The sequence below is a fragment of the Protopterus annectens genome, chromosome 1.part1 (genome assembly GCF_019279795.1).
Source record: "Protopterus annectens isolate FY-2018-M chromosome 1.part1, PAN1.0, whole genome shotgun sequence".
Lineage (NCBI taxonomy): Eukaryota > Metazoa > Chordata > Ceratodontiformes > Protopteridae > Protopterus > Protopterus annectens.
Window position 1 is genome coordinate 117,114,880 of NC_056726.1, and position 14,301 is coordinate 117,129,180.

General features: G+C 37.6%; 1 protein-coding gene across 2 annotated transcripts in view; it reads left to right on the forward strand.

The window, feature by feature from the left end:
* SH3BGRL2 (SH3 domain binding glutamate rich protein like 2) overlaps positions 1-14,301 on the forward strand; it is a 453,595-nt gene that overhangs the window by 347,306 nt on the left and 91,988 nt on the right. The window lies entirely within an intron of this gene.

The window sequence follows — 14,301 nt, forward strand, 5'->3', positions numbered from 1 at the left end:
TGTAATACTGTAGAACCCTTGCAAGTTGAACGTCGAGAATTAGATACTTGTTTTAACAATAGATTAATTCTGACATACTGTAATAACAGCCATCTTATTATGGATATTATCATTAAGAATTGGAACATTTTTCGTTCCAACAGTGTAGTATTGGGTAAGGTGGGTGACAAGCCTGGAGTCACCTTTAGGAGAGGTAAAAACCTGAAAGCACTGTTAGAACAACCTGATGGCAACTTTACACGAACGCCGGGTATGTTCAAATGCCAAAATTGCAATCAGTGCAGACATATCTATGAATCTAATAGATTCACAATTAATAATATTAGTTTTGATATACATTGTAGGTGTACCTGCAACTCTAGGATGGTAGTCTACTTAGCCCAATGCCAAAAATGTGCAGGTTTTTATGTTGACAAGACAGAGCGTAGACTTAAAGAGCGTATTCTGAACATCAATACGCCATTAGTAAAGGTAAACCAGAAAACGCACTTGCCAAACACATTACCCAGCACAATGATCACTATTTTAGATTCATGGTGATAGACCAGATAATTGAGAACAAGCGGGTTCCTAAACACTTATTTTTGGAAGCATCAGAACTACGTTGGCAAATCAGATTAAATGCATATATGACACCAGGATTGAACGATAGCTGCTCTATTAGCAGCCTCTTAAAACTTAAAAATTTGTCTAGATAATTTATCTATGTGTCCACTTTGCCTGCATCTATGGTGTAATACCACTGTATTTATGATAATATCAAAATATTTTTTATTAGTAATGTGCATTTACTTTTAGCACTGTAAATATTTGTTTAGCCTAGTATGGTTAGAAGATTAGGTTTTTAACTTTTGTACTTTAGCATAGTTGCTTTATGCGAATGAATCACAGATTTTAACTTAATATGAGAGTAATTAATTTTAAATGTTTAATTAGGTTGCTTTTATGTGATTGTTCATTAGGTTATTACTAATGAGCATAGTACTACTTAAGTTCCTCAGCTACTAGTGTTTAATGTCTGAAGAAGTCTGCATATGTTTGCAGACGAAAAGCGCTTCATTAAATAAACTACACTGTCCTGTTACTGCCGGAGTTGTTTTCTTGCCTTTCTTCACTGCTTTGATCCGCTTCTAGTTTCTTGGTTTGTGTCTGTTATTTTTTTGAGGAAACAACATTCCCTTACGTGAGGAAATCCTTGCTTGGTTATCACAAAACATTGAAAATGAAACTATTATCCTGGGGGATGTCGGTATTAACTGGCTTGACTCCTCTCACCACAACCCTGGTACCAACATTTAGCCTTTACAACTTTACTCAATTAATTCACGATATAACTCACCCAAATAAAAACAATGACAAGGGTTCAGTTTTAGATTGGATCCTAGTCTCTAATCCTCACAATATCTCTTCCTCCTGCACATTACCAAACAGCATTAGTGACCACCGCCCTGCTTATGTAATATGAAATTCTCCTACACCTCCAAATAAGCACCAGTACAAACAAACCAGAAACATGTCTCAATTTAACTTGGTCACTTTTAATGAAACCTTATCTAACCTCAATTGGGAATCTCTAAAAACCCTACCTGTTGATGAAGCTGTTAATTTTTTCAACTCAGCATTTCTCAGGGCATTAAATAAACTAGCCCCAATCCGTCAAAAAAGAACTAAATTCAACCATACATTGTGGCTCTCCAGACCCACTAAACAACTCATGACTGCCAGGGCCAAAGCCTGGAAACTTTGGCAAAAACAAAAACTCCATTAACCTTGAACCTTATAAGCAACTTTGCAATCAAGCAAAGCATCTTGTTATTCAGGATAAGAAAGCATATTACCTTTCTGTACAAAACCAACACAAACACAATCCTAAACTATTCTGGAAGTCCATTACTTCCCTTCTAAATCCTTGCACAAAAAACAATCCCTGTCCAAATTCTGGTAAAGCCTCTTTTGAAATAACATCTCTTTTTAACAATTACTTCTTATATACTATAATCAATTTAACTGCTTCTTTCCCCATTCCATTCTTTACATTTCACTTAATACCGCTATTAAAACTACTCAAATCTTTAATAACCCTCCTTCACATTGCTTTTCATTTTCTCCCATCCCCACTTCATTTATCAAAAAATTATTACTGAAACTAAAACCTTGCACAAATGCCCCTGACAATCTACCTTCCAAATTCCTGTAAATAGCAGCACACTCTATCACCTACCCTGTAAGTATTCTCATAAACAGATCCATAATTGAGCCCTACATGTCATATATCTGGAAAAAGGCATATATTCTCCCCCTACATAAAGGTGGGAACAGCACAGAAGCCTCTAACTTTCGTCCCATAGCTATCTTCTCTCCAATTTGCAAGATCCTTGAAAAAATGCATCCATCTTCAACTTCTTAACAACTGCCTTCATAATAAAATTATTTCCCCCAACCAGCATGGTTTTAGGTCAGGCCAAAGTACCACTACTGCCCTCATCTTTCTTAGATACCATCAGTCATGCTCGCAACACTAGTAAGTTAATCCCATCTCTCTTTCTTGATCTCTCCAAGGCCTTTGACACTGTCTCCCACCCCCTTCTCTCTAAACTCTCTCACCTTGGCATCTCAGCCTCTTCCCTCACCTGGTTCAACAGCTATCTTACAAATAGACAGCAATCAACTAAATGGCAAGACTCTTTCTCCCCTTTTCTTCTTACTTCCACTGGTGTTCCCCAAGGATCTATATTAGGACCCCTTCTCTTCAGCATCTTTATCAACGACTTTCACGCCATTCTAACTCATGCATCTATTATCCAATATGCATATGACTCCACTATCATCTGCACTGATAGTTCCATATCAGAACTTCAACGAATCACCCAAAGTGCTGTTACTACTACCAAAACTTGGATGACAGGCAACCACCTAGCCCTAAACCATAATAAAACCAAACTAGTGATTTTTACTCCTAAAAAATACTCCTCTAAATAGAAAAGAATTAACCATTCAAGCCCATAAGAAAACTACTATTGATGTTGTCTCACACACAAAACTTCTTGGTGTAATTATAGACAAACACCTAACTTTCGACCTGCACATACACAATAACATTAAAAAAATAACCAACAACTTGGTATGCTCTACAGGTATAAAAACATACTCAACTGTTCCACCAAACCCTTGCGTCTGCCTTTCTATTACCTTCTCTCCTGTATGATGCCCCTTTCCATACCAATATCCAGTCTTCTTTGAGATTCAGTTTAAAAATGTGCTACAATAAAGTGGACAAATTTGCATCCGGTGCCAGCTTCTCCTACTGTCACTGTCTGTCTCTTCATCGTCTTGACTGGCACGAACTTCCTCTCCATCTTTCTTTCCTTCAATTAATTTTAACAAAATCATATATAAACCTGATGATTGTCCTGCCCTTACTAACCTACTTACCACGTACCACCCTAATAGGCAACTCACATCCAAAAACCAATTACTCCTGAAAGTAGAAAAAACAAACAACTGCCAGTCAGATGCTTTACTCTTTAACCATAACCAAAATGTGGAACTCTCTCCCTGCATCTGGCAGGGCCACTAGCAATTCAACTAGCTTCAAAAAACTCCTTAAACAACATTGTTCCTCTTCATTGAAATGTACGTGCAACAATTCCATTCTCTTCAAAACCTGACTCCCCCTTCAATAATATTTTATTACTCCTACCTTATATCTCCTCTCATCCCCTTTCTTCTCTAGACATTTAAACAAGTAGTTCATAGTTGTGTACTCTTTTATCTTTTTTTACCTATCAGACTTATATTTCTCCAATAACCTATTTAAGTTAGGTTCTATATTATGTGATCGAAGCTTTAGTTAGTCGAGTAACTAAAGCTCGATCACTAAATGTCGAAAACACAAAACCGCGAATGGCAATTTCCACGCAGGGAAATAATTTGTTTGGCCATTACACAGATTTTGCCCTTTCTACAATGTGGAGCAATCTCAGAGTTGATATATTTAGTTAGGGGTGGTGTGGGGGTGAAGCCCCCCACTTAATTTGTGTTTAATATTTTTGTTGGGACTACGGCATTGGTTCCCTGTGTGGAAACTGCCATTCACGGTTTTGCGTTTTCGATATTTAGTGATCGTGCTTTAGTTACTCGACTAACTAAAGCTTCTATCACATAATATAGATGCTTTAAGTTATGCTTGATATCCTATTCTGGGACATCTAACTGCATTGAATAAATCTCATCTAACTGCATTGAATGAATCTCTAATGCAATTTAACTTAATTTTGTAACTATGCTTAGCATTTACTTTATGTAAATAATTGTGTGTTTTGCATATTTTGTTATATGTGGAGCTTTTCTCCCTGGGTCTCCACTAAAAATGGGCTCTCTTAAGCCCAGTGGACAATCCTGGTAAACTAATGCAAATAAATAAATAATAATAAATAAATTATTTTCTTATTTTTTTTCTGCATTCCATGTTCTTCTGTTCCTTCCTGTTATCTTTTGTAATAACTTATTTCTGTGTTGTTCATACCGTAAGGCCATATTTCCCTTCCATTGCATATATGTTATGCTATCACTTTAAAACTTGAATGTATCCTACTTAACACTCATTCTGTTCATACTGCTGATTGTTATGAGACTGTTTTATATGCATCCAGCTGTGTGTTTCATAGGTGTTTACTAGGTAATTTGCCCTGGAGCCTTTACAAGCCAAGCCCATAGAAGTGCCCTGGCATCGTTTAACATCTGATGCCACATTTTGTTTTCTTTTAATACCTAACTGCTTTGAATCTAATTTTATGTATTTTGTTAGACAAATATTTTTTCTGTAGTATCTGTTTTTGTACTATTTAATTATTGTGTTTGTAAATGTTTTCTGCTTGATTTTACCATGCCATCATTCCAGTGGACATACTTGCTTTGTGCTTGCATTTGATTGATATTTAACTGCCTCTGTCCCAGGTCTTGACTGAAGAAGGTCTTTTGGTCATTTTATTTATCATGTTATCAAATGTTAATAAATAAACACTGCACTGTATATATACTGCTTTGGAATAAGATGATAATCTCACCTCTCTTTTCCTCTGAAGGAATACTTAACAGCTGTTTTGATACCAACAGCATAATGCCAAGACCAGCATCCAGAGTACTTGAAATTGTTATACTTGTGAGCTGGAGTATTCTTTCCAGTACCACTATCACAGCACATAACAACTTTGATATTTTTATGTCAAATGCTCGTGCTGCATTGTTCTCCAGTAAGTACAACAGTCTCCCTTCCACTGTACCTAAGATGCCACCAGTGTCCATCTCAGTGTTAACATGGCTCGTTTAATTTTATTTCTTTTTCTCACTCTCCAGTCCTATAAATTTATTTGTGAACATCTCTTTTTATAATTGTCAGAAGTCTTACTAACTTGCTAATGTTTTTTGGATTGCACACATTACCTACTGGTTGTTTCTGGATTTTACTAACAAAATTTTATGTTTCTTTAATGGGGCTTTTAGAAGACATGCACACTGCAGCTAACCACAGATAATAAGTTTAATAACTTAAGATCTGCTATCAGTATTATAACCTATGGCAAAAAATTCAAGTGGAAGCCAGTGACCTTCTTTTTATGGATACAGTTGTTCTAAGGCTGGTATCTCTGATTGTATCATCATTACGGAAGTTTCTACACTTAAAGAATTTGGCAGATGATAGCGTGCAAAAGTTGGTGTCGGTCAAATAAATTGAACCAAATATGATTAAATGCTACATTTTACATGTAGATTCATAGATTGTTACTAGGCTGACAACCTGGGGGGGGGGACTTGCTAAGTCAAGCCAACTTTTCTCAAAAAAGTAATGATGTCCGGACATTGAGAGACAGGCATTTATAAGGGGTTCCTATTACAAGACCGAAGACGCATTCTTTCAAATGCATCTTGTTCAAACAGAAAAGACAAATATCGAAGTGGCTTTTAAGCAAATTCTTTCCCTGGGAAAGAATTCACTTGGCTGCTTCGTTACTTTGCCATTTTAGGCACTGTAGTGGGGTCTCGGAGTTGGCATATTTAAGTAGGGGTGTGTGTGGGGGGGGTGAAGCCCCCCACTTAATGTAATGTTTTGAAGTGTTTTCTTTTTTTTTTTTTGTTGGAACAGCGATTTTTTTCCCTTGGAAAAAAATCACTGTTCTGACAGTTCGACATTGTAAGCTTTTGCTTACATAGGGTCAATTAATCACTGTTTGCTTTTTTAAGCGTTCGTTGATGTAATGTAGACCCTTTATAAGCTACCTGTGTCTATAAGAGACATGGGTGCCATGCCCAGTCAAAATTGCCTATTCCCCATCCACTGGTTTAGGTTGTGGCTAAACTGGGTAATAGACTGACTCACCTTCACATGGATGGGAAGTCTGTTCCATAGGTGGTACAGTCTCTGGGATACATATCTGTCTCTCCAGCATGTTCTGTTTATATCATAGACAAAATTCAGGTCCTCAGACTTTGTATTTCTGGTACTGTTTGACTTACAAATATGTAGGAGATTCATAAGTGTAGGGCTTTGTGGTTACCTTGTAAGCCAGACATAGATCACCTCTGAACAATCTATAGGAGACTGGGTGGATGAAAAGGCTTTAAGGTGCTCTGCATAAGGCAGGTTTGTTACACCGTATATTCTTTTTGTAAGAAAACTCTGAGTTCACTCTAATTGCTGCATATGCTTTTAGAGGAACATACCAAGGTGAGCATTGTACTCTGTGATTTGTGTGATAAGGGCAGAGTACAGTGGGAAAATTACTTATTTGGATCTAGATGCCATGCCCTTACTTATAAATTGCACAACATAAAAGGATTTCCTCACCACAGTGACCATGAGGTAGTTGAAGGTAAGGCTACTGTCTATGTGCTTACCCAGATCCCTGACCACTGGGTCGACTCTTAAGGGAGTATTGTCAACATGGTAATTAGACAGGATGGTTGACTTCCCAAAGATTACAATTATGCATTTCTTAGCACAGTGTTTAAGACCATGGCTTTGGCACCATTTGTTAGTTAGAGATAGACCTTCTTAAAGAATGCTAGTGTCTGCAGGTGAGTTGATGATGACCCCCAGCCTGCAATCATCTGCAAACTCAGTCAGCCATAAAGCTTCAGCATTTGCTTCCATTTCAGAGAAACAGCTGCCAAAAAGGAGCGAGCCCAATACCGAGCCCTGGGGGACTCCACTAGTGACTGGCATCTTGGTGGAGGTGGTCTCACCTGTTTTGACCTCTTGAGTCCTATCAGTGAGCCGGTTAGGGCTATCCATCAGGTTATAAAAGGGCTTATACCTGAATTAGTGAGCTTCTCTATAATGCCTGAGTGGGGTGTTGTATTAAAAGCCTTGGGCAGGTTGAGGTAAGCTGTGTCTTACCTACATCCAGTGCTTTGTTGACCCTTTCTAAAAGATCCACCAGGTTTAATAGGCATGACCTTCTTTTAACAAAGATGAATTATGATGGGTCCAGCGTTGTAGGTTACCTATGTCCTCATTTATCATGTTCATGAAGATTCTTTCCATGGCCTTGCATATGAGGCTGGTAAGACTTATGGGCTTGTAATTACCCAGATCAGTGGTTCGACCTCCTTTGTGCAGAGGAATGACTGTAGCCATCTTCCCTTCCTTGGACACAAAACCTGACTGAAGGCTCCAGTTGAAAAGTGATTCAAGCAGACCAGAGAGGTCATGTTTCATGCTATTTATTAAACATCCTGGGATGTTATCAGAGCCCATCACTGGAGTGTTTTTGGCTTTGGAATGTGCATTGATGACCTGGTCCTTAGTAATGGCTGGGTTGATTTTGGTATGCAGTATTTCCTTTGGACTATCAGAAGGGTAGTAGGGGTTGAAATTTAAGCTGAATCTGTCAGCAAAAAAGTTGATAATGGCCTCCGTTCAGTGTGGGTGATGCACAACAATGTGTAAAACTTATTGTAAATGATATTTCCCCTGTGGTTAACAGACATAGCTGTAGAAAGCTTTGTGGTTGTCCTTTGCCTGAAAAGCTATTTTTTCCTTCAAATTTAGCCTTTACAATATGACCACTTTTAGCTGCCTGTTTAGATTGGTCAGGGGGCTTTTAGTATGTATGGCTTAGTTCCTCTAATGCCTGGCCAAGATTTTTTTCTTTTATTATATTAACTGATTGATTTTGTGATTCCAGCACGTTGGCTTGCCTTTTGAGTTTGTGTTATTCATAATATGAGTGGGTACAGCTCACTCTATACAGCTAACAATATGGCTGTACAGAAATGTTGTAAATGGCTCAGCATATGCTATGAAGTTTACTGGGTTTTGTGGTGCTTGGAATTTAGCCAAGGTGTTGCTTAGTAAAGGGAGGTTGGCCTTGGAATAGTTCCTAATGGTTTTGCTAGGACTGATCAACCAGTATTACATGACAGTTGCCTGTTAATCTGTCAAGGTACTTGAAACATAAAAAGTTATTGTGTCATTGTTTATTTTATAATGCCAGGAATGGGAACATAACATGAAGATTTAAGCTTTAGTTCATATTCATTATGAATGCATGTTGACTAATTGACAGCAGTTTTGATGAACATTAAAAGACATTTGCCGAAACTATTTTCATCAAACCTCAGGAGCATACTTTATTTGCAGGGGACAAGCCCCTCTGTACCACCCAAACCTATATATACCAACTCATGGTTGCACAACAGTGTTGAAAGATGGAAATTCTTCTATCAATGAAAGTAATTTCACTGGTTTTCTATTAATGCTTTTCCTTTATCGAAACTGCAGTCAGTGAATTGACAGGAACCCTTCATATCACATGTACAGAATCTTAACAGCTTTACTGTATTTACCCTCAATGAACTTAGTCGATGAAGTGACAGGAATCCTTCATATTATGTGCACAAACTTTTAACAGATACTTTACTTGTCATTGCATCTCCCCCTAGGGAAAGAGAGCGCCCAAATGGAGAGATAAGTCAGCAAGCAAGGGAGAGTAGCATTGCTGAAACTGAATTCATCCTCAAGTCTTGGTGAGTACCTTCATGAGGTGGACCCTGTTTTTCACAAACTCTCACCAAGACAACACTGATATATAGATTGTATTTATATAGTATATATCATGGACAGAAGTAGGTTAAAAATTAAAAAGATAACTAGATGCACAAGACCCGGGATTAAAAACATGTCAAATCCTGGTAGGCACACTGGTGCCAGAACTGGAAAATATGACAGTGTAGAATCTTCAAAATATGGAAACATTCCTACAATGGGGCCAGGCAAGCCCCAGAGAGTGATATCCCCCCTGTTGTAGAAGGAAATAGGAGTCCACAAAAATCACAAAAACTGATAGGCCAAAGAAGAGCCATAAAGACAATAAAGTGAACTATTAAGGATAAGAAAGAAATTATGTATTGTTACTATTTTGCAAAAAGCACAGAATTTCCAGACAGAAATATACAAAATGATTAAGGGAGAAATGAGAGGAAAGAAAAATACTTCCACAAGAGAAACTATCAGAAGCCTCAAATAAAATTTGTATTCATTAATACAACACATTTTTGAAAAACAGTACATAGATCACGAAACTTTGATCTGTTTGGAAAAAGAAGCATCTGGGGAAGTGTGAAAATATAAACAACAAAACCTAGAAATTTTTGAAAAGTATAGAAAAGAATTTTGGACATGGGAAAGAAAGAGAGATTTGATTTGGTGCAATATTTATGCAAAGGAGAAAGCCAAATTAATCAATATAAAGAAGGCAGCTCCAAAAATATTTGAAGAGAAATACAGGCAAAGGCATCCAGATATGGAAAAGTTTACAATGAAAAAAATATCACAACAAGGGAATGTAGAAAAGAAGATTAGTAAAGTAGAAGTTAAAAAATAGAAGATGAAGTTATGGAGTGCCTGTGAAGTGAAGGATTTGGTGTAGAAAGTGTAATACAGGTTTCAATGCATGATGGAGCAAGTCCCCAAAGTAGGGAGAAGCAGGAAGATCAGGAGACATCTGAAGAAGAAATATGGACATGGGAAAGAAAAAGAGATTTAATATGGTGTAATGTTTATGCAAAAGAGAAAGCAAAACTAACCAATACAAAAAAGCAGCACCAAAGATATTTAAAGAGAAATACAGGCAAAGGAATTCGGACATGGAAAACTTTACAATACAAAAAATAAGAGGACAAAGAGGAAAAGTAGAAAAGGAGATTAGTAATGGAAAAGTTAAAGAAAAAGAAACAGAGGTTTATGGAGTACCTGCGAAGTAAAGGATTCAGTGTAGAAAATCTAATTCAGAAAGCACCACAACAGGATAGAAAAATGGCTATCCAAATTAAGGGGAAACCAGTAGAATGGGAAGCAATTGGTCAGGTGCCATATGAAGATATTTTGGAGCCTTCCACAGGAAACCAGTATAAACATTCACATGAAGCTGGATAGCAAGGGAAGGAACTGGAAACTGTGGAAACTTTGACGCTGTCAATGCTGATGTGTGATACGCCAGTGAGTTCCCATGTGACACAGCAATGGATGGCACAGGATGAAATTGAAGAGAATGTACCACAGGAAAATGCTATAGAACTTTCTGTAGAATGGCCACAGGAAATTGTAAACAAAAAATGTGTCCTCAGTTTAGAAGAAAATTAGCTAAGAGAAGAGTTTCTTGATTTAATACAGATAGATAGACATATTAAGATCAATGAAAGAAATTGAGGATTTCATCTCATCTAGATCAAGGATAGTCTCCCCTATACTCATCACCATCAGACCAATGATTGGGTACAATGCCCACATTCGAATGTATCTGACCACCCACTGCAGCAGCTGGAGAGGGCAAAAAAGTTCACCACAAAAAAGGAGGGTCTCAAACATCATCACTGTCTGCCCGACGCCAGAACTCAGGCTCCAACTCTCGCCATGAAACACTCTGAGCTTACCTGACCTTTGGGTGACCTTTGTCAACAACAGACAAGATGAATATGATGCCGTAATATGCTCAAAAATCTAAATCAAGTCCAGAGCCACAAGAGGCGACAAGAGGGAGAAGCTTCGACACGGCTGTGATAGATGGGCTGGAGGGAGACTTTCATTCACAAGATAAAAATCCCTATATATGGAAGGCAGATGTGAGGCAGAGCACCAAGAGGCATTGACCAAAGGAGAGAAATCTTGAATGTACCCAGGGATTACCAGATATACCCCCATACCCCAGATACCAGTCAAATAATGGGACAGACAGACAGCAAAAAAGGGGGGTTAGTTCCCCCAAAAAATAGGCCCCGTTGTACCAAAAACTATAGGCTGAACTTGAACCTATGAACCTATGAACCTATGCAGAAGTTCACTAAAATCCAAAAAGTCAGAGGTTTGATAAAACAAATGAACACAGTAATTAGGACTGTCCATAGAGATCCATGCGATAGAACAGAAGTAAACAGGATATATTACTGTGCAGCTAAATTAATAACTGATAAAGTTCTACCACAAAAACAGAGGGTTGTAAGGGAAAGGAAGGGAAGAAATTGAATACCGTCATGGAAATATCAAATAGAGAAAACTATAAAGCAATTAAGACAAGAAGTGTCACTGTTAGAAGAGTATAGAGGAGGGAACAGATCAACAAAAATACTAAGACAGATAGATGTAGTAAAAGCAATGCGCAGTATTAGAAGAGACCAGGATCTGTTATGCACTATTGCAAATAACAAACTAAAAATCTCAGCGCAGGCAGAAAAACTTAGAAGATATGCAGTTAAATATAAAGGAAAAGTACAAAATAAGCAATTTATTGATGACCCCAAAAAGGTTTTACAGAGAATTGGGAAATAAGGTAAAAAGGAATTGAAAGACCACCAAAAAAAGAAGAAATAGATACATTTTGGAGAAGTATTTATGAAGATTCTGTAGAACATAACAAAGATGCTAAATGTATAGAAGTAGTAAAAGAAAGAATAAAAAGTTTAAAGGTAGAGGATATGAAACAGGATGAAATAACAGCCAGAGACATTGAAACAAAGTTATGAAAAGCCTCTAATTGGAAACCCCAGGACCAGATGCAGTACTGGCTAAAAGTATTAACATCTTGCACGAAGATTTAGCTGTGAATAAGAACTATTTATATACACACCCTGAACAGACACCAACCTGGTTAACAACCAGAAAAGCAATGCTCCTACTTAAAAGTGAACCTGCAAGCTACCCTAAAAATTATAGACCAGTAACTTGCCTTCCAGCAACGTATAAACTATACACTGAAATTGATGCCTTCAGAGTTTATAGTCATTTAGAAGAAAACTCAATTATGGCAGTAGAACCAAAGGTTCAATAAAAGAAAGTCATATGGAACAAAGGATCATTTGTTGTTAAATAAAGTCATAGTGGAGAACTGTAAAATGTGAAACAATACTAGTTTCATGAACTTTAACTGTACTTTGACTTAGGAATGGGGCCCATTCCTGTCATGTTATTAGAAACCCAAAAGACTTGGAAAAAAAATAAATAAAAAAAAAAAGAAAAGAAAGCGAGATCTGTCTTTATAATTAGAAAGTACGGATGTTTGCACAACCATTGTACATGTACATTCAAAACTCTAGTATGATCTTGTCAAGACATATTGGATGTTACAATTATTTACAAAACAGCAACTTGAGAGATATGTCAGTAAAAGATATGTTAAGAAGACAAGCTGTGTATTCAGTTACCTGACCGTAACGGTGTATTTCAGTCCTGGTAACAAATCAACACTTCATGCCCACTGTGTCACATGACCAGCACTAGATCTGGAGCTGAAACTGACAACAATGGAAGAAAAATTGAGACAAGCTGTTATGTTGAGCATTATTACTCTCAGAGTTACTTTGCAAGACAAGTTTTAACAGGATTAGGATTAGTCATACTGTGCTGTCTTCCATGACACGTGGTTGATTTCAGACTTTGACTATTGTTTCAAATGTTGGGTCGAGGAGGCACGTTTAAAGGAACCTAAACACTCTTAATTGATGTGAATTTGGTTATTCTTGGCTGACATTCTTTGTTTGGCCTCTGGAACAATGTTTTCAGATCAGGGCACATGAAGAGCTACTCAAATATGCCTTTAGTTTCATCTAACTATGAGATCATCTTTTGTTTGCACAATATAGGACCCCACAGTTAATTATGGGTGTTGCATCAAAGAAAACTAATGTCCCACTTTTTTCACCCCGTCTTAGTTTTGGCAGATAGATAGGCTTGGTTTAGGCCAGGTTGAAGGTTAGGTAGTAGTTGTACAAAATAACATATGTCATAAAACTTTTTGTATGAAGCTTTAGCTTGTTGGTAATTTTGTTCAGCTGAGTCATACAGAATAATTTTAGTCCTAGATTTTGAGTCTGATAGTGACATGCTTGGCCATATTGTCTTCCAAGCATTAGCTGCAAAGGATGTACTCCTGAAGCATCTATGTGGAGTACCCTGATGTGACATGAACGCAGTGAGGATCATATCATCTTAATATCTTTTTACCTCTTTGAACTACTTTCTCAGCTTCATCACTTAACTGGGGATAGTGAGGATGTGATGTAGTATGAGTAAGGCCATAGTTATCAACAACTGTTGGAACTCCATTGACATGAACTGTATACCATTGCCTGTTACCAGAATTTCTGTTTTCCAGGCACATAGATTTCTCTGGTATTGAACCATTTCAGTTTCATTAACAGTCTCTGACATCGGGATGGCACAATTTATCTAGATTATAGGAATTAATCAGTGGAACAATGATTAGTGGTCAGTCTGAAGCTGAAAATTCTCTGGACCTAATAGTTATTGGAAGAATGTCCACAGACTTGCAAGAAACTTTTTCAACTTGTGGTTATCTGTATCATTGGTTAGCTTTCTAGAGCAGTAAGCAACAGGACTTAATGCTTGTACATCCATTTTAGTAAAGTAGCACCTGGGACATAGCTACCAGCATCAGCACTCATAGTTGTTGGTTTTGTGACTTCTTACTTCCTAGTACTGAAGCTCTGCTAGCGTTTCTTTTACTCTGCTGGAAGCTTGGACATGAGCATTTCCCTTGATTGGCAGTTAAGTCTCTCTTCAGCAGATCAGTTAAGGCTTGTACCACACCTGAGAGGTATGACAGCAACCTTCGGTTGAGATGTTAAACTGAGGTACCATCTGCTTGAGTTTGTGGTAACTCAGATGGATGTAAAAGATCCCACAGTACTGTCAAAAAGGCTAGCGGATGTTCGCTGTTGCCCTGGCCAGATTTCCCCAGTACTAAAATACCACCACAGGCCTCCTTTTGAAAAGAGGCCACTAGAGTA